This window comes from Tympanuchus pallidicinctus, unplaced genomic scaffold (genome assembly GCF_026119805.1).
Source record: "Tympanuchus pallidicinctus isolate F22 unplaced genomic scaffold, pur_lepc_1.0 scaffold5, whole genome shotgun sequence".
In the NCBI taxonomy this organism is placed as follows: domain Eukaryota; kingdom Metazoa; phylum Chordata; class Aves; order Galliformes; family Phasianidae; genus Tympanuchus; species Tympanuchus pallidicinctus.
This window is the reverse complement of record NW_026294769.1, coordinates 52,870,015-52,889,395: the sequence shown is the minus strand read 5'-3', so window position 1 is coordinate 52,889,395 and position 19,381 is coordinate 52,870,015.

Here is a 19,381-nt window from a genome sequence, read left to right as displayed (position 1 = left end):
AGTAATCCTGATTATGCCTTTTTAATACAAGAACATCATATATAACTGCTGGATTACTTTTAAAGCAGTTCTGAACTCATAGAGGTGCCTGAAATACAGCCTGTTGTAAAGCTTCAGAGAAGGCTGAAAGTGTGGAGATGATCCTTCAATTTGCACTCTTGACAGCACAGGTGCATCCATCGCTCTCCTGCCCAGCTTCTGCTTTAGTGTTGCTCTCTGCTTTCTGTGATGGCCCCATGGGGGGCTGGATCTGGCCAGCAGCCAAGAACTCACCCAGCTGCTTGCTTCTCCTGCTTCCCCCCGTGGGTTAGGAGAGAAAATTATGGCAAGAGTGTAAGAACTCCTGGGCCAAAATAAAGACAAGGAAGTTACCAATTATTGCTACAAGGAAAACAGTCATGACTTGGGGAATTTAACTTCCTTTAAATATTCAATTACTGATTCAGATATTGTAGAACAAAAAAACTAAAAAACGAAAAAAAAAAAAAAAAAAACCCTACAAAAAAAACACCAAAAAATATTTAAATTCTTAGGGAAAACAGCTTTTCTTTCCCCTCTCTCTTCCCTTTTCTCCCTTCCCTCTTCCCTCTTCTCCCTTCTCTTTCCTTTTCCCTGTCCTCACCTTCACCTCAGACAGCTCCCATCTCCTGGTCCTACTCACCTCTCCCATTGATAACACTTCAGGTTTCACTCAGCCACTCCAGTGAGGCAACAGGTGATACAGGAAGGAACAAGGGCATAGAAATTTATTTCATAGTCATAGAATAGCATAAGTTGAAGGAGACTTTAAAGACCATCCAGTTCCAACCTTTTGCTGTGTCGGGGTTGCCACCACCAGCTAAGGGCCCTATCCAACCTGTCTTTGAATGCCTTCAGGAATGGGGCACCCACAGCCTCTTTGGGCAGCTGTGCCAGGGCCTCATTGCTCTCTGAGTAAGGAATTTCTTCCTAACATCTAACCTAAATCTAACCAAATCAAATAAAGTAAAATAGTACTCAAACCAACTCTCTTGCCGCTGGGCCTTGTCAACCTTGACAGGTTGAGGATAGCAAGGAGAGGGCTTTTTTTGAGGTGCTATAACAGCTAAAACAAGTGTCCAAAATTGAACTGGAGGTTTGGTCGCTCTGAACCTCTTCTGCTTTTCTCATAGATGGCAGCCTCTTCTACTCTCAGGATTTGTACAGAAATAAAGTAATTGAATACTTATCATCCAGTTTCTGTTCTCAGAAAATGTGAGGAGACTTACACTACTGAATGCTAATGTAATTTCAGGTAGCACTAGGTGTCATGTCCAGCCCCAACCCTACAAACTACCTACATTCTGGCACTTCACTAGTTTGAATTGCTCATCTATTTAGAATGTAAATTGCTGATCTATTTAAAAGGTACAGCAGGAGCACAGTTTACATGGACATCCAGCTGGGATGGAGGGTCAACATTCAAGTTCAGTGTTTTCTTTCTAAATAACTTGGCTGCTCAAACAACACCTCAAGGATTTGAATTTAGTAGATCAAATTTTCTTCTCAGTACATCCCCACTGACACCACTTAGGTCAATGGACCAGCTTGTGATCTCAGTTAAATCAACATGTATTGGAAGTAACATTACAGGCTAGTGGAACTCTTCCAGATTTATATTGGTGCTAACGAGGCCAAAATCTGGTCCAATATGCTTGCAGAGGTAGAACAGAGAGCAAAGCCTTCATTTCATTCCTCAAGTAAAATATATCACCCTGCAGCCTTTTTTTAAATCTTTGAACTTTGTATAACAAGAAGAATAAACAGAAGTCATATCAAAGGAATTAGTCTAAAATTTATCCTCTAACTGATAGTAAATCCTGGGAACGTTCCTGGGCAGATGCAAAAAATGCTGATTATTTCAAATAAACTACATGGATGTTCTGGTTTTATGACTTAACAATTATTTTTTAAATGTCCAGATTAACATGGTTATTTTCAGATGAGAAGGATAAAGCAAAGTCCAAACCTTGCAATAACTGGAGTACATTGGTAGTGACAATCTCATTTACATTATTCATGTTTTTGATCACCTATATGACTATTTGTGTTCCCAAATACCTGGCAATTCCTTTCATTTTACTGTCTCCATTGTCTCTTCTTTGTGAATCATCATATTTATTTTTAAGAAGATGTTTCAGAAAGGAGTGTTTCTTTTTCATTATGTCCATAAAAAACATTATGAAAAAATTATAACTGATATGACAGTGATTACAAAAATCCAAAAATATTGGCTCGAGTTCTTTTTGAATGCTTCTTATAACTGAGAAGATCCCCCCACTTTCTTATTCATTGGAAACATCAGAATTCTTCCTGTTGGATGATGAAAAGTGGTAATTACTACTCTAATAGCCAATCTCATGGTGTAAGTTGATATAAGTGCAATGCAGCTGCATGGCACAAAGGGACCAACAAAAGTAGAAGCATGAACTAGAGAACATCAAGAGCTCTAGCTCCTCCAGCACCTGCAGAATGGGACAGTCTATAGCTCAAAAGACTCTGCCCTCTGGGTCAGGGGAACAGAAACCTACATGAATGGCCTTCCACCAAGATGGCTCCTTTTTCCAGGTGTACAGAATGCTGAACTGTGAGTGTGGGAGAAAAAGAGCAGAAAAGATTTTTTGTGAAATTAATAGCAGGGGACATCTACACTGTCCTGTCCCTTTCCTTTCAAATTGCATAGGGAAAGGAAGGAAGGAAGGAAGGAAGACCAGGCATGAAGGAAGGTTTTAAACTGCCAGCATCCCTCTGGAGGGGGCTGTTTCCAGTATCCCTTCTCTGGGAGTCCCATTTTTGGAGTGTTGCTTTTTTTTCTTCTTCTTTCTGATTTCTTTGATTTTTACAGTTCTATCAGTGTAAACTGTTACAGTGTTATGCAAATCGGTGGAGCTGTGCTGATTTGCATGACAACAACATCACACCTTCCTACCTGGCATTGAGATTGAAACAACAATCAATGAGAGGCATAATCTTGCACAGTTTTTTTATTCCTGTTGTAGCCAGAGCCTGATATGGACAAAAAAATAAAAAAATAATAATAAAAAAAGAATGTACAGAGATCTTTATTGTCATCTCTAATGAGATTCTAAGCTCCAAACTTCATAGTTTGTGACTGTGCATAAAATTAACTGGATGTGTCAGTTAGCAGATCTGGCTGAAATGGTATGTGATTATATCCCATGTGCATATTTGTTTTCAGTCATATTTACAGGGGTGCCTCCATCCTGATGCTTCAGTTAACTGTTACTTCAAGGAAATAAACAGAGGTGAGGGTCCAGTCACCTTCAGCTGTTGGAAGCTAATAAGGTGTTAATGAAACATTGGCAAATAGCAGCAGTTTAGCACTCGGTTGACACTTGATTTTTAAAAGAGACAGAGTGTAAATAAGCTGTGTTTGCAGTGAAAATTAAAAAAGTGGGAGGTGGGGGAACAAATAACACTCTCACAGCTTATTGGTTTTAAGCAGGGAGCGCTTGATAGACCACATCAGGGAGAGTAATTCACAAGCACAGTCAATGGCTGTCAAAAAAATGTAGGATGGCAAAGGGATCTGCTTTCACACATTGTTTTTTAGACACTCTTTTATTGCAAGAGCAGCTGATGCCCAGTGTAAGAGGGCACTTGGTATCCTTCTCCAGCCCCTGGAAGTACTCTGGTGAGCATCTGGCTTCCCTCAGAATACAGACCCTATGGTCTCTTGGGTATTGTTCCTGAGGGATGTGCAGTCCCTTGTCTGCAAGGCACCTAAAGCTGTCAGGGAGCATGAGCTCTGACATTCCTGCTGCCTTACAGGCAACAAACTGCACCTTGAGAAATGGTAGGACTTAGAAGATTTATTAACCTGTGTCCTGTAGTGGGGCTATAGAGGTGATGTATGGGATGCAGGGAGCAAGTAACTTAGGTTTAATACTTACCAGTCGGCTCTACATAAGGTAGTACAGCATCACCCAGAGTGAATCTTTCCTTTTTTCTCCACTCAGTATAAAATTGTGTCCCAAAGGTGGTACAACCAAGCTGCACATGTCTCCCCTGCTTTTGGCTGTGAAGGAAGAGAAGGACTTTCCTTAGTGAGGGAGAGGAATTAAACAAAGACAGTGTGGTAGGCTGCCATGTCAGATGGATCTGGGAAGACCATTAGCATCTTTGTTTCAGAGTGGCTCCTTCACCAATGCCTAGAATAGATTTAAGCTCTGTAGCAAGGCGGACATTTGTGACCGATGCACTGAGGATTTTCTGTTACTCAGTATATCCCTAAAGATTCCTAGGATAAGGAATAAGGAATAAGACAGCCGACAATAGAAGAACTCATATCAAGGCAAGAAAAAAGTGGAGGATATTCTGCAGACATGACTTTTCCTGCATAGTTGCAAAGGCAACGTTTGTTTTGCAGGTGAACAGCATGTAAGTGAAGTTTCCTTGCCAGGCTGGAGAGGTTAGTGGGTTCCAACAGATTATCAGCCACATCTGAAATTATTTCAGCAGTGCAGAATTGTTAGTCACTAACCTCAGTTACTGATTTATTTTTTCCCTGTTCTCATGTGTCACATTCATTCATAGCAGCCCTTACTATAATGCACCTTACCAGCATAAGGCAGATCCTTTGGCACACATGCTGTATAATAATCCCTTACTGTACATTACAATTGCAAATTAGAATTAGCTTTAATTTAAAATGTAAAAAATTTCATTTTCTTGAGGTAAGGATTGTCAGAGGAATAAACCTGTGGGTGTAATATACCCATGGGCATTGGCAGTTCTGAAGTGTTGAATAAATGAAAGCCACAAAGCCTATATTTTTGTTTAGGGTAAATAATGCCACACATAAATATTGAAGTATTGAACATAAAACACACTATGCAAAAACAGAGACTTTGTTTGCTTGATTCTCCCCAACGTGTTAGAAAAGCTTTAACCCAAGGGGACTGTAAGCACACTCTTTAAAATGAATTGAAGTGCTGTATGTTGTCTATAAATTTCTCTATTGAATTACTGTCTTATTTTCCGTTTGCGGCAATATATTGTTTTGTTTATGAAGACTATAGCGCAGCTGGTATCTTCTGGTATACTGTAAGACAAACATTGTGCAGTATGTTTGCTAAGAATCTGTAAATTTGCACTTCCCAAATGAGACAGAATCTCACGTTCCCAAACGTACTTTCCGGCAGCACTGGCATTTGACTACAGGCAGTGCTGGGCTGTTGGGCTGGGCACAGGAGATAGTGGCTGCTCACTCAGGACTTGGGATCAGGGTTTCCCTTGGTCAGGCTGGCAAAAAACACTGAGAGCCCTTTTTCTGCCTTTGTAGTATATGGTCCATTTCCTAGGATAATCCATTTCTTCAGTAGCTGCTATTATGAGGACATAAGACACCAGGAGGTGCACTTTGACCTCTCCTGTTCTCTTCTGTCATACACGGAGTATTTTAAGCTTTTGGCCTTTTGTGCTAAAGGTCCAGTTTTGTTGTAGGATGTCAAGGCTCCTTTTGTAAGGGGCACAGAGCATAATTCCTATGATGCTTTTGTCACAACAGTGTATTTGTTTTAATGACAACTAATCCACCTTTAGCAAAAGCAATTGACCCTTGGTGATGGACTAACTTTCTTGCCATGGGAGCATGGAACATTTGTTTTGACATTAATGTGATAATACTAGTACTGGTGTTTTCTCTTAGTATTGTGCTCTGACTCCCAGCCTTATACAGCCAAAAGCTGTGAATGCAGAAAAGGCAAGTTCAGTAGTTAGAATTTAGAATCTGAATAAGGAATATTTTGCATATTGATTTTGGATTCTTTTTCTCCTCACTTAGCATTTAAAATGAAGGATACAAAGTCTGTTTCCTTCACATCCAGGACAGTGTAGCAGCAGGTTGTGTAACCACTTATAAAACAAGCTATTTGAGGTTATGAATCTAGAAGAGAAAATAAAGGAAAATGATATCATTCTCAGTGAAGCAGAAAGTGAAGTGGGGACTAAAAACATAGAAAGAATGAAGGAAAGAGCATTAATATTGCCAGAAATAAATCGTTTCTTCTGAGATAGGTTAAAGGAAAACCAAAATTATTAGGAGGACACGTGAGGAAGATCTTAACTATTACTGCACGCACTTCTGTTTGATTGCACTTCTTGCAGAACATTCTTCCTGGTGTATCTTATTCTTAGCCTGTGAGGACAGTATTTTCCCGGGCTGCACAAAAATTTCAGGGCAGAAGTCAGTCTGAGATAAGACATGCACGTTTTAGTGCCTGAATAGAAATGTCTTAATCTAAAACAAATCTAAAAAGGTCTGTCATTCCACGGCTATTCCAAACTGATGTTTAATTTCAATTATGCCCATTGAACAGGAACAGTCGTCTCCAGAGGAACTGCCGTCATGACCTTGCTGAATTGCTACAGGGTGGTTTACAATATGCAATGGAGAATGGTTGTTTTACCATGCTGAAGGCAGGACTCTTTAGGCACAGTACAGGTACAACATATTTTGCTTCCATCTATATCTCCTGTAGAACTAGCTTTTGAGCACCCTTACTAGTGGGTTGTTTGCGCATCAGGTTCCTTTCAGCTGTGCCATGTGAACTGCAAATACCACTTGTACATATATTACCAAGTGCCACGGACCGACTGCAGGCTTCTTGCTCCTTTGGATAGCCCACCTTAGGCTTATAAATGTATTGCACATGTTCAGTATGGCCATGATTAATTTCTAATCACAAATGAAGAGAGAAGGGAAGACGTATCTGGACAAATGGGACAAGTTCCTAAGCTGGCAATGAATCAAATGATGTTGAGACCTTTCCACAATGGCTAAGAGTACCTTGTGCTTTCTCTCACTGTGGCCAGCTTGAAATTTATACAGGTGAAGCCCTGATGGATAATTGCTAGGGTGCTCCTGATCTCCAGCAGCTGGAGCACTGAAATTAGAAGCTCTGTTTAACTCTGCATTCTCTATGTCTGGATCAATAGTCATTCTGTTTGGAGGCAAGCAGCATGACCATGCACAAAGGGTTGAGTCCTTTTTAATTAGGTCTTCCCATGATTATTATTTTCCTGGCATACAAAAAAGGAAAATTAACCTATGCGTACCTTGCCTCCAATCCCTCTTCAGGAGTTTCCTTCAACTTGTCAGTGATCGAGAAAGAGAAGCAATTTCTTAGTAGATATTTATCTGAAGGGAAGAAGTTGGTAAATAATTATCCAGGCCCATGAAGTGCAGGTGTTCACTAAGTGTACCCTGACATAAATATCTTCTTTTTTTGTTTGGTTTCTTCTGTTTGTTTTCTCTCTCCTGTTTTATTCAGGAGCAGCTGATTGTTACCCAGCAGGGATATCCACCTGTGGTCACTGGGTAGCTAAATCATAAATGTTTCTGGAAGCTCATTAAAATAAATCCAAATTCCAAGTGATTTTCTTTGCTTCTGAGCATTCTCTTAAAAATGCTGCAGCCAACATTCTATTACATAAAAATATGTAATAGAATTTTCATAGACTTGTCTTTTATATTACCTTAAAAAGCAGCTGGTTTAGAATTTAATGTAAAATTAGAGCAAGCCCATTCTTCCTCAGTAGGCTGCAACTTGAGTCTTAAAAAAATGGTTTGCAACACTGGAAATTTTGCTTTATGGTTTGCATTACCAACATACTGTTTGTTTGAAATACTGGCCACGTAAAGAACCATTTTTTCACTTTCTCTTTTTTTTTTCTTAATCAGTCTTTCTGTCCAGTTCTGTTTTCCTGGGTCAAATCTTTTATATAGAAGACTCTCAAATCATTTCAAAATTGCTGGCTTGAGCCAAAAAAGTCTTTGAATATAGAGCAATTCTCAAAAGCATTTGTTCATCACATTTTTCCGGGAGTTGGTTCCACAGATTCTTCACATTTGTCTTCACATTTCTTCTTCTTCTCTTCACATTTCAAAAACCTTCATTATAGCAACATCCATTTACAGCGAGTTTAAATGGAAGATAGCACAGTTGGTGGTTTCTACTTGGAAAGAAATTAATATGAAAATGACTTATCTGTTGTCCCCTTTGAAGGATCAAATCAAGACACTGACTTCATGCAGTGAAATTGGGAACCCTCAGCAAATTTATAGATGACACCAAACTGTGTGGAGCGATCAACACGCCTCAGGGACAGGATGTCATCCAGAGAGACCTAGACTGGTTCAAGAAGTGGGCCTGGGTGAACCTCATGAAATTCAACAAATCAAAGTCTTGCACCTGGGTTGTGGCAACCCCTGTTATCAGTACAAGCTGGAGGATGAAATGATAGAGTACAGCCTGCCGAAAATCACTTGGGAGGTACTGGTGGATGGCAAGCTGGACATGAGCAAGCAATGTGCCCTTGCAGCCCAGAAAGCCAACTAGGTCCTGGGCTGTATTAAAAGTAATGTGGCCACCAGGGTGAGAGAGGTGATCCTACCATTCTGCTCTGTGCTGATGAGGCCTCACCTTGAGTACTGCATCCAAATGTGGAGACATAAGTAGACGTTCAAGGTCAGTCTGGAGGGGCTCTGAGCAACCTGACTGAGCTGTAGATATACCTGTTCATTGCAGGGGAGTTGGACTAGATAACCTTTAACTCATATGATTGTATAATTCTGTGTAAGTTTGGAGTACAGAAAGCCTCCCCAGCATTTTTATTGCCTTTTTATATAATAAGTAATTCCTGCATTTTATATGCGACTCAGAGTATGTGTTAGGATTACTGGTAGAATTGAAAATATTATGTAATAAAAAACTATTTTCCTATTTCATCATTTGTTGTTGCATGCAACATAGTAACAAAACCCTGGCAAATAAAACTTCAAGCTCAAAATGTTTCTTTGCCACGTGCAAGTCTGCAGAAATGTGATATACAGAGACTGAATGCCATTAAATGTACAACTTTTGAAATTACTTCAAAAGACAGTAATGATGATGTTAGTTAAATGTAGAAGGTAGTGTCTTAATTATTATTTCCTGGGGAAAAAATATGAGAAAAAAACAAACAAACAAACAGAAGAATAAAAGTAGTGGGCATTAAAATTCAGGACATGGTGTGATCAGTGCTGAGAGAAATTCTTCAAGATGCATCTCAAAGGTGAGCAAAGAAGATCACAGAGACTTGGAGGGTGGTAACAGTTAAAAACTGGGCATATCAGGCATTATGAAGCAGTTCTGAGAGAAAGGATCCTGCATGGAGCTCGAATACTGTCCAGTGATGGACATACACTTCCAGCTGGGAACCCTGGACAATAATCTCAAGTGGAAATCAGCTTCTACTGAGAATGTATGGTCTGAAGGGTTTTTGTACCTGAGCAATGACATAGTTCATATAAACTAGTTTTTGCCTGTGTTACATCATTACTATTTTCTTTCTATAATAGGCAACTTTCTTATTTATTGTTTAATTCACAATGGAAACTTTGGTCAGCAAACAGATATTGGAAAAGAATATTTATAATTTAGATATTCAAATAATTAATTGTTAGCATATGTTATATTCCAGTGGGGAATAACAGGCTGCATAAACCATTCAGGAACTGTTTGAAAATAATTAAGGAAATAAGATACCTACTGTATATAAAGTGGGCTTTTAATTATAATAGAAAATAAATTCTTCAGAAATCATTTGTAAGATTGACTTACTTTTCAAGTGTATTTTGGCAAGATTCCAAATAATTTATCAGCTAGTAATCACATATTGTGTGACAGCATTACAACTAACCCAACACACTGTACCAGCCCAGATATAGCAGATCAGCTCCCATCCAATATCAAAGGAAGGCTGGGGACACACAGAAAGGGTTGCATCTGCATTCAGATACTTTCATTTGCAGTATGTTCTGATACTGCAAGGCAAGAGGAGAAGTGCACTGTCGTGCTGAACAAAAAACCTGACCAAAAGGTTGATAGGTTGGTGGCTGCTGGGAATGTAAAGAAGTGTCTACTCTTCACTGCGATGGTGGCTGCATGGTAGGTGAACCCATCTTTTATTAAAATCAGATTTAATCTGAATTTAAAATGTGTATGTGAACATTTCTATTAAATTTGCCAAAGCATGGAACACAGAGTTTAGACAATATTTTATGCTAGCTTCATGCTTCCTCTTTCAGGGCAAAGAGTATGGCATCAATGTTTATCAGAAAGTTTTGTCTGAACTTTAGCATTCCCTGAGTTCCAAACCATGCTGCAGTGCATATTTTGGTGTTTCATGTGAGTTTATAATTGTAGAAAACAGTAATGTTTCTGTGCTTGTATTAATGTTCTCTTGCTTATCAATATTTCATTAATATTTTCAGTGAATGTAGGAAGAATTCAGAAGATGTCACCTTAGATTACAATCAGCTGATTACAGTGTTTTTTTTTCAGGAAGATGAAGATGAAAGGAATATGCCTTGGGTTTAATATGTAAGCTACCACTCACATAATTGTGAGAAGGTGCATGGTTCTATATCATCACTGGTTGTATATCATGACAACCTAGCCCTTCTTATTACAGAATCACAGAATGGCCAGGGTTGGAAGGTGTCTCTGGAAATCTTGTCCACCTTGTCCCCAACTCCAATTCAGGGAATATTTTTACAAAGCAAGGAGTATTTCACTTGAAAATAAAACATTTATGCTTTTGAAACCTTTGAACTTGTATTATTCTTGACAGAGTGACCTTTGCAAAATAATAAATTGAAAGTAATTAGACTAATTTTTTCCTGCTGAAATACACACGACTTTTTAAAAATCTTTGTCTAGCTTAGAAACTTCTTTAATATTTGAGGTTTCCATGAACAGCCCCTTGCAAACAGCTTCTTTTCTTCAGCTGTGAATCCCAAGCTGCATGCAAAGCCGAGGCTATAGCCCACAGTTTGCATTAAGTAGCATTTGATTAGGTGGTAATAACATTAATTGACACCCAGAATCAGTTGGCTGTAGGTGATCTGAAGCGATAACGCACTGAAGCTAAACATTCTGTTTTAAGTCAAAATGCTCCCTCAGCCTGGGGGAAGATGCAGGTGTTTGGGATAAGAGTGTTTTGTAAAAGAAAAACTCAAACACTGAGATTCCACTTCATTACTCTTCTACTGTTCTTTAATGTAAAATGATTATTGCCACTTTTCTTCTATGTTTTATAAGTATTAGAAAATTAAGCAGTAAATACTTAGGATAAAATATGACCAAAATAAATTAAAAAAAAAAAAAAAAAAAAAAATCAAAGCAAAGAAGAATGAAGATACTGAATATCTGGAAATAATTTAGAAATATTTCTTATTCAAAACAGTGTATTTATTATTAAAAACTGTTGCTATAAATGGTTAGTTCTTGATTTCTTGTTTGGCTTTGTTACAATGAAACCCTCAAAATATTCACCTTCCTGTAAAGTTTGTTTCTGCTTTGTGGATTCAGGTCTTCACAGAGATAGAATACGTGTTCGCAGCTGGCAAAGCAAATGTTCTAGTGAATGATAATTGTTCCCCAATTCCCACAAATCCTTTCATAAAATATAGACCTCACTGTGTTTTTTAGGGACCTTTCTTGAATTTAATTAACAACTGAACCGTTGCTGAATTGTTTTTGATACAATCAGGAATAAAGCTTTTCAAAGATTCTACTTGGCAATGCTAACTGAGGGAATCAGTGCTCTGGTAATTTTGTGCTCCTGGGAAAAGCAAAAACAACAAACACCTATAAAGTAAGTATAAGCACGTATATATGTAGGCATGTAGTTTTAGATACAATTTGTCTTTAATGTCAAATTACGGGTGTACATTTCATGTTCTATTATATTCTTTGATAAGGACTCCCTTGTCCTGTAATTTTCTGATCCCAAGACCACAAGGAAATGGGAAGTGATATGTTTATCACTGTGTGTGTGTGGTAACAGAACCAGAGCAACCCTGGCAAGACCAGGAAGGTCTTCTGCTACTGGAGACCACCAAGTTTTGTCTCTGCTCCAGGAGCCTGGCTTCAGGCAGAGAACAGTATTGGGATGGCCAGGCAGTAAACCAAGGGGCATGCCTGTAGTACCTCTGACCAGCTTGTGCATAAGAGTAGAGTTTACAACTTGTTTTGCTGTAAGGACTGATGCTTCCAGTATGGGGTAGAGGTAAGTTTTATGTTCTATGTGAATAAACACAGTCCTCCTTTTTAAAACTCATATCCTGTATTTATCTATCTTCTAAATGACTAATTCTTGTGGATAATTCAGAACAAGTATTTGGTGTCCTTTGTTGTATCCAAGAACAATACATATATTTTTTTATTTTTAAATAACAAGAAAGAGCAAACACATATAGTGAGTACAGCTGTGTGCTGAAGAAAACGGTATCTAAACACGTAGATCAGTATTTCAGATCCCATGCTATTTGAATGTCCTTGACATTTCTGTGGGTAAATCACTTGTATAAAATGTGCAAGAGAAATGTGTCACATAAACACAACAAAGATCTGATTCTTTTCTTGCAGACTATTGTATAGCTTACATAGCTTGTGATTCCCAAACAAAGGGATTTTGTCAGATAGGGAACTATATGCATTGCTGCAGGCATGAGAAAGGAGAGCTGTATTTGGAAAGTATTACAATTGTAATGGGAGTAGATTACGAAGCAGATAATTATGGTACAGATACAGGATCTTCCTTTCCCACTGGGATTCATTCTCACTCTGTTGGTGTAACTTTTAGCCCCAAGGAACAGTCTTTCTAGTTTCAAGCCTCTGCTTTCTAATCTCTCAGTCTTTTAGTGTTTCACTGCACTAGTTGCAAAGGTTCAAGGAGGTCAGTCCAGAAGGTATTCTCTCCAAGGGATTAAATTGACTCAGAGGAACAAAGTAATTTGGAAGACTTTTTGCAGAAGCCTTCTTCCACCTTCAGACTACAAAAACTGTCCTCTTCCACTGCTGCAAGGCCATTTCTGAGGTGTTTCACTCCTCTAGTTTGTATCATTCTGCCTTCAGGAAGATCAAAAACGAGTATGTAAACCTATATAGACTTCATAGTCAAACTAAATCTTAACAATGGAAGCAGTATATACTGTATGTCTAAAGGTATGTGCTTGGAAGATTACTCTGAATGTTGAAATTCCTTATTTGTATTTTTATTGATTATTATAACATTTTTACTCATTGAATTATATTTATCTTCTGAAGTATCTTTTGGTATTAAAATATATATATATATATATATTTTTTTATAGGGAAGAAAACTTACTGATGCCTTTTTAAAGTCATTCCAGAAGAAAGACATAGATTAGAGGTTTAGTGTGAGTTTTATTTCTGCAGCACTCTGAAAGGGTTTTGAACATAATTATTCAGAAAGATGTAAAAAAGGAATATGAACATTCCAAGAAGGGAAATTAATCCTAAATTTCAAATCACTAGGCTGAACAGTCAACTATAGAAACAATAAACAAGAAACACGTGTTAGTATGCTCTTTATCTGATACAAAATGCTGTTAACTGAGTTTCTGATCTGTAAATAGAAACCCGCCAATTTGTATTCTAAGCACATGTATAAGGACAAGAGAGGACTTGTAAGTGGAACAAAGAATCACCTTGAAGTGCTTCAAAGTTATCCAGAGTCATCAAAACAGCAACTGAAAGTACCATCAAAGCAGTAAGCATCATAGCCTCCATATAGCAATATGTAAATAATTAGAGGAGAGCCATCTGTAATGCATTAAGAACAAGAGACTTCTGGATATTGATCTATTAATGCCTACATATATTAATGTATTAAATGTGCTGAGATATACAATGATGTGCTTTCTACCAAAGTAAAGCAGAAATAATTTTTAAAGCATTTTTAGTTATGTTATTTTCTGTGTGTATTCTGGGTTTTGTCTTGATTACTTATACTAAATTTAGCCTTTATTGATTATATTTGTGTGAAATCTCATTAGCACACTCAATATAGATAATAAAAGGCTTTTATCTGGTCATTCAAATCATTCTAGTCCAATGTACATGCATATTATGCATCCAATTAATGTATTTCAATGTAGAGTAAAAAATTTGGAAAAGTTTTATAATTGCTGAGGTTGCTAGAAGAAAGAATGTATATATTCATGAAGTGAGCCCTGTAGTTTGATGTTTTGCATAACACAAGCCCTAGAACATCACCAAAAGGCAGCTCTGCTAGGAGAAAAATGCTGACTTCATTGTTTAATAGAAAAATAGAGAATATTATTGATTTCATAGTAAAATTACATATGCTGGCTTATTTAAGATGGAACCATGTTTATTTCATACCTGTTTCTATTTATTTTGCAGAAAGTTACGTGCAGTCTAATATTACTGAAAAAATAGTACTACAGAGTCGGGTTTGCGACTTGTGGTGTGGTAAGGATGAGCAATGTTTAAATGCACACTCGGTAGCTTCATATGCATACTTTGTGTTTGATGATTAGCAGATAGCTGTACTTAGTAGATAACTTTCACTGAATCCTCAGATAACATTTTTCTCCAGCAGTACTAGTTGATTTTTTTAAACACTGTTGTAAAACTTTGTGTACTTGATTTCTTTGACTTACATCTCACTTTTCTTTATGAAAGTATGATTAAAAACTATTCTGATAACATTAGATCTTGGAAAGCTCCAATAGGTTAGAAACTGGAAAGGGCAGCCTTTGTTCCAGTGCTTTCATGGATGGTGATGAGGAAGGAAGACAGAGGGACAGGAAGAGAAACAAGTATCAGTAGCATGATGTCATATGTGAGAAAAATGGTACGCAAGAGAAATTAGGCAGCAACAAATTTATTCAGGGAGACTTCAACATCATCGTGGAGCAAATCATGTGCTGGGTCCCAACTCGTATTATGGGATCTTAACCACAAGGCTAATCTGTTCCAAATTAATAACAGTATTCTGAAATTATAATTTCACTTGGCTTCATTTCCTGTTGTGCTGGCTGATAGTTTTTAGTATATGTGGTATCTTACCTCCAATTTTTTATTAATTGGTTGGCATTTGATCAGCCACCAGTCTGCTGAACAACAGGGAACTTCGTATTTGATCAAGCTGAGGTGAAAATTGAGTCCAATACAAGTCATTTGAGTGCAGCTGAGCTGGAGATTCAAGGTGTTAAGTACTTTCTGAAGACTGTTCTTATGAATCAGGCTAGTATAGGCATATACAACTGTGTAATATGAATTAGTATACTTACACATATTCTATATTTTAGTACAACTGGACAAAGGAGGTGCAGTAAAACACTAAATGACTCTGTGAACATCTTTCTTCCCTAATGGCAATGGGACGAAAATATCCATATTTTACTTACAGTGAAGCCAGACTTGTTTCTTTTGTCATTTTTGTTTTTGTTTTTCTTTGCACATTCCTCTATGGTGAATATGAAAATAGAGAATTGACCTAACATGGGGTATTTGGTTTGTTGGTATTCTTTTTTTCTCTCCAGCAACTGTTGGAATCATAGAAACATAGAATCACCAAGGTTGGATAAGACCTCCAAGATCTAGTCCATGGTTGTCCAACCTTTTGGCTTGCCTGAGCCACACAGAGAGAACAGGAGTTGCCATAAGGTCACATACAAAATATATAATAATGTCCAGGCTGGATGTGGCTATGGGCAGCCTATTCTACTGGTTGGAGACTCTGTTTGTGGCAGGGGATTGAAACTAGATGATCTTTGAGGTCCTTTTCAACCCAGACCATTCTAAGATTCTGTGTATATAAGTAGCAACACTTATTTTTATGTATTTTTATTAAAATATAAAAAGCAGGCACCAACAAAAACATACAGCTAGTGCAATGTTTGCCCTTGTTTTTGTGAAACTAATGCATCAAGCTGGTTTGATAGCAGTGGTTGCCATTCCTATTGAGTTCTCAAGGTGTTTGTCAGAGATTTTTGATGAAATATTACTTTTCCTGTGCTTCATCCTTGACAATAATTGTTCACAAATGTATGTACTGTCAGAAAGTGGTGACACGAGTAAGTCATGACTGTGAAGTAAGGGATAATTTTCACTGGTAATATAGAGATTAGGAAAGACATTACCAAATTTTTCTTTGAGTTGAATGTTTGATTGCAACTCTATATATTCCACGTGAAAATTTGCAAGTAATGCAAGTATGTCAACAGAAAATAGAGCCACAAATAAACAAAAAATGATTTTTTTTTTAATCTTAAAGCCTATTCTCAAATTTCTTTATCAAAATGTAAAGCACAGCTTTTTTTTTTCACAGTCAAAACAACTGTGTTCAGACAGTGTATTGAAGTACATGAAATTATTTGACGTAACTTGAGCTTTCCATAATTTTAGTTACATTTGAAATGCTGTTGTCTGAAACATAGCATGGATAAGGTGATTTGCAACTTAAAGGCATGTGTTTAACTCGTTGAAATGAGCAGTCAAATACACCCATTTTTAATCTTTAAGTTCTGGCACAAATTTTCCTTTTGATTCCATAAAGGATTTGATTTCACTTTGGAAAGTCTTTTTAGCATTTTGACCCAGCTTAGCCACCTTTCTTCAGAAAAGTAAATGATGACCCCATAATCAGCATCCGTGCTTTTAATATTGGGGATGATTCAGTCCCTTTGACTTTATGAAATTCACATCTTTGAATATGACTTGCGTGACATTATCCATTTTTAAAGCTTTTGCACATAAATTTTCTTGATGTCTGATGCAGTGATATTTCATTAAATGTGAGTTACTGGTGGTAATTGCATCATCTTCTACTGATTTTATAGATTCCCTCCTTTTTACCAGCCTTCACCAGGGCACCATACGTAGCTATGCCAGATATATTGACAAAGAAAATCACTTTAATGTATTTTTCTACTGCTTCATACAAATCAGGAGATTCAGTTGTGTCTTTCAATGGCACCAAAGAAGCCATTTCTTCAGTGACGTTATATTTGTTATCAGTACCTCCAATGGAAATGGCGAATTGAGCCATATCTGTAGCATCACCACTTTCATCTCTCGCCAAAGCATAAAATTTAACATTAGCGGCTTTACTCTCCAAATTTAAGAAATAGATTTTTCTATTTCTTTAATTCATTTGGCAGTAGTCTGTTGGATTTTTTTTAATCAGGACACTGTATATCTGTTGTGTTTTCCGTACGTTGCTTAACAAACTCACCATCCGAAAATGGTTTTTATTTCTTTTTTTTGCTGTCAGATTTGCTGTCATATAACTAGCTTTTATAACAGATTTTATACATTTTATACATTTCAGTTTTAGCTTTTAAAAAAATATTTTGTTGAGGCGGCAGCCGGTTTTCAGTTCCACTATTTTGTCTTTACGAAGCATTCCTTGATATGCATTGAATTTGGCAGCGTCTTTCTGCATATAATGTCTTTTCAAATTGTAATCGTTGAGACGTGACATGATTTCCTTGCAAATGAGACATAGATCCATATTACTTGGCAGCATTGCACTGCACCCTACCCATGTCCCAGGTCTGGGTTGTGCTGCTGTGCGTGATCTAGTCCAACTGCACACTTACCACCAGTATTTCTCAACTAAACCATGCCCCTTAGTACAATATCTAAACACTGTATTGCTACTCTCCTCTCTCCAGCAGCCAAAATAGCATTAAGGATATCTTGCTAGGAAAGAAATCTACGAATGCCTGTCCTGTTCCCTAAGGAAATGTTTTTGGAAAGATTTTTCTTTGTATGTAGTAGAGCAAAGCTCTGGCTAGTGTTGAAAAGAGCTTCTTATGGTCTGTCTCCTTTTATGATTTTAACCCTCTAAAGTGCCCTTTTACCACGTGAAAATTTACTGCATAGAAAAGGAACACAGATTCTGCAACTGTAAAACACAGATTTTACAATGTTATGGAATCAAAATACTTAAGCACAAAAGCTTCTTGTTTTTCTAACATTATAGGAGTAAGAAAGGTCCATAAATTTGCAAAAACGAGTCATTAGCTTAAATGTCGTGTGTGCTGTACTTGTCATGCAATTTAAATTCTGATTTACAGGCTTAAAATGTTATCAGTTGAGCTAGAGTATTATGTAATATCTGAAGTAACTGTTCATTGTACATTATTTAGAAGCATTATTCTTAAATAAAAACAAATCATACTCAAGTTTTTTTTTTTGTTTTTTGTTAAATTTATAAAGGGGAGCAAAGTGACAACAAATCATCTGTGGCTTGCAAAAATGATTTGTGACTATAAATGGGAAGGGAGGAAAAAGATTATAGGGGGTGAGAGGTTAACATTGCACAGAGCAGATTGGTTGTGCTTTATTCTGGAGCAAATTTGTCCAAATAAATTATAAATGTGGTAGCTCAATAATAAATGTGGAGCAGGAGGGTGCAAGCAATAAAATTAGGTGAATGCATTGAGTGCTCAGTTTTTTAGTTAAGTGGGTGGTGTAATGCAGTAATAGAAATCTGTTACCTACATACCCTGTTTTAATGAGCACTGCTTCATTATATTGCTGTAGTGAATGTTTCTCATTTTCAAGAAGACCGTATTGTTGTGTATACATCTATATGGAAAAAAGATGCACTCTCCAAACTGCAAAGTTGTCAACATGCCATTCTTTATATATACATACAGACACACAAAAACATATACAGTCTATGTATGTATATAAAGCATAAAATGATTAAAATGTTCCTGAACCCATATATACGATTTCATTTTTGTAATATTCATTTTCTCCTGTTGAAGAGAAATGCTGCTTAATTTGAATGAGACTGTGAATTTTGCAAAATGAGAATGTAATGGCATTTTACTTAAACTTATGGCATCTCTGTTCATATTGTGTGGTTCAGGAAGAGTTTCTTCATAATTAAAGTGTCAAAAAACACATTTGTATCAAGAATGATGAAATTCATTTAAGATGATTTGCCAGAGAATAATAACTTTAAACCTTTTCCCTTCAAACACAACTGTTTACGGCTTACTCATCAGTTGTCCAGGGTCCTCTTATTTCCTTCTCATGCTACTCATGGAAATGAACCTTTCTTTTACAGTATTTCCTTTATTTTCACGTGCTTTCATACGTACATTTTATGGATCATTTATTTGACACTGTTTTATTGGTGTTTTATTTGAATATTGGCCAATTTTATTTTTTTTTTTTAATTTTGTTTCACTGCATCAGTAAGTTTCCAGTTCAAAGTGCATAATTTGTGGAAGTCCAGATTTTTGCAGTAACCTAGAGACTTTTGAGAATCTAAGCTCCAAAATCTGAATTTGCCCGTAAGTAGAGCCTGACCACGTAATACTCAGCTTATTAGTTCACTGTTGAACACAGCATGGTACCTCTGGCCTTGATTCAGCAGACTTTAATACATGAGTAAGTGGTCTGCTGAATCAGGGCCAGACAAGTGCAATGCCCATAGAGGGCAAGGTGAGTGAAAAAAAATGCCACTCACCCACTCAGGTTTGATTTCTTCTTCTTAA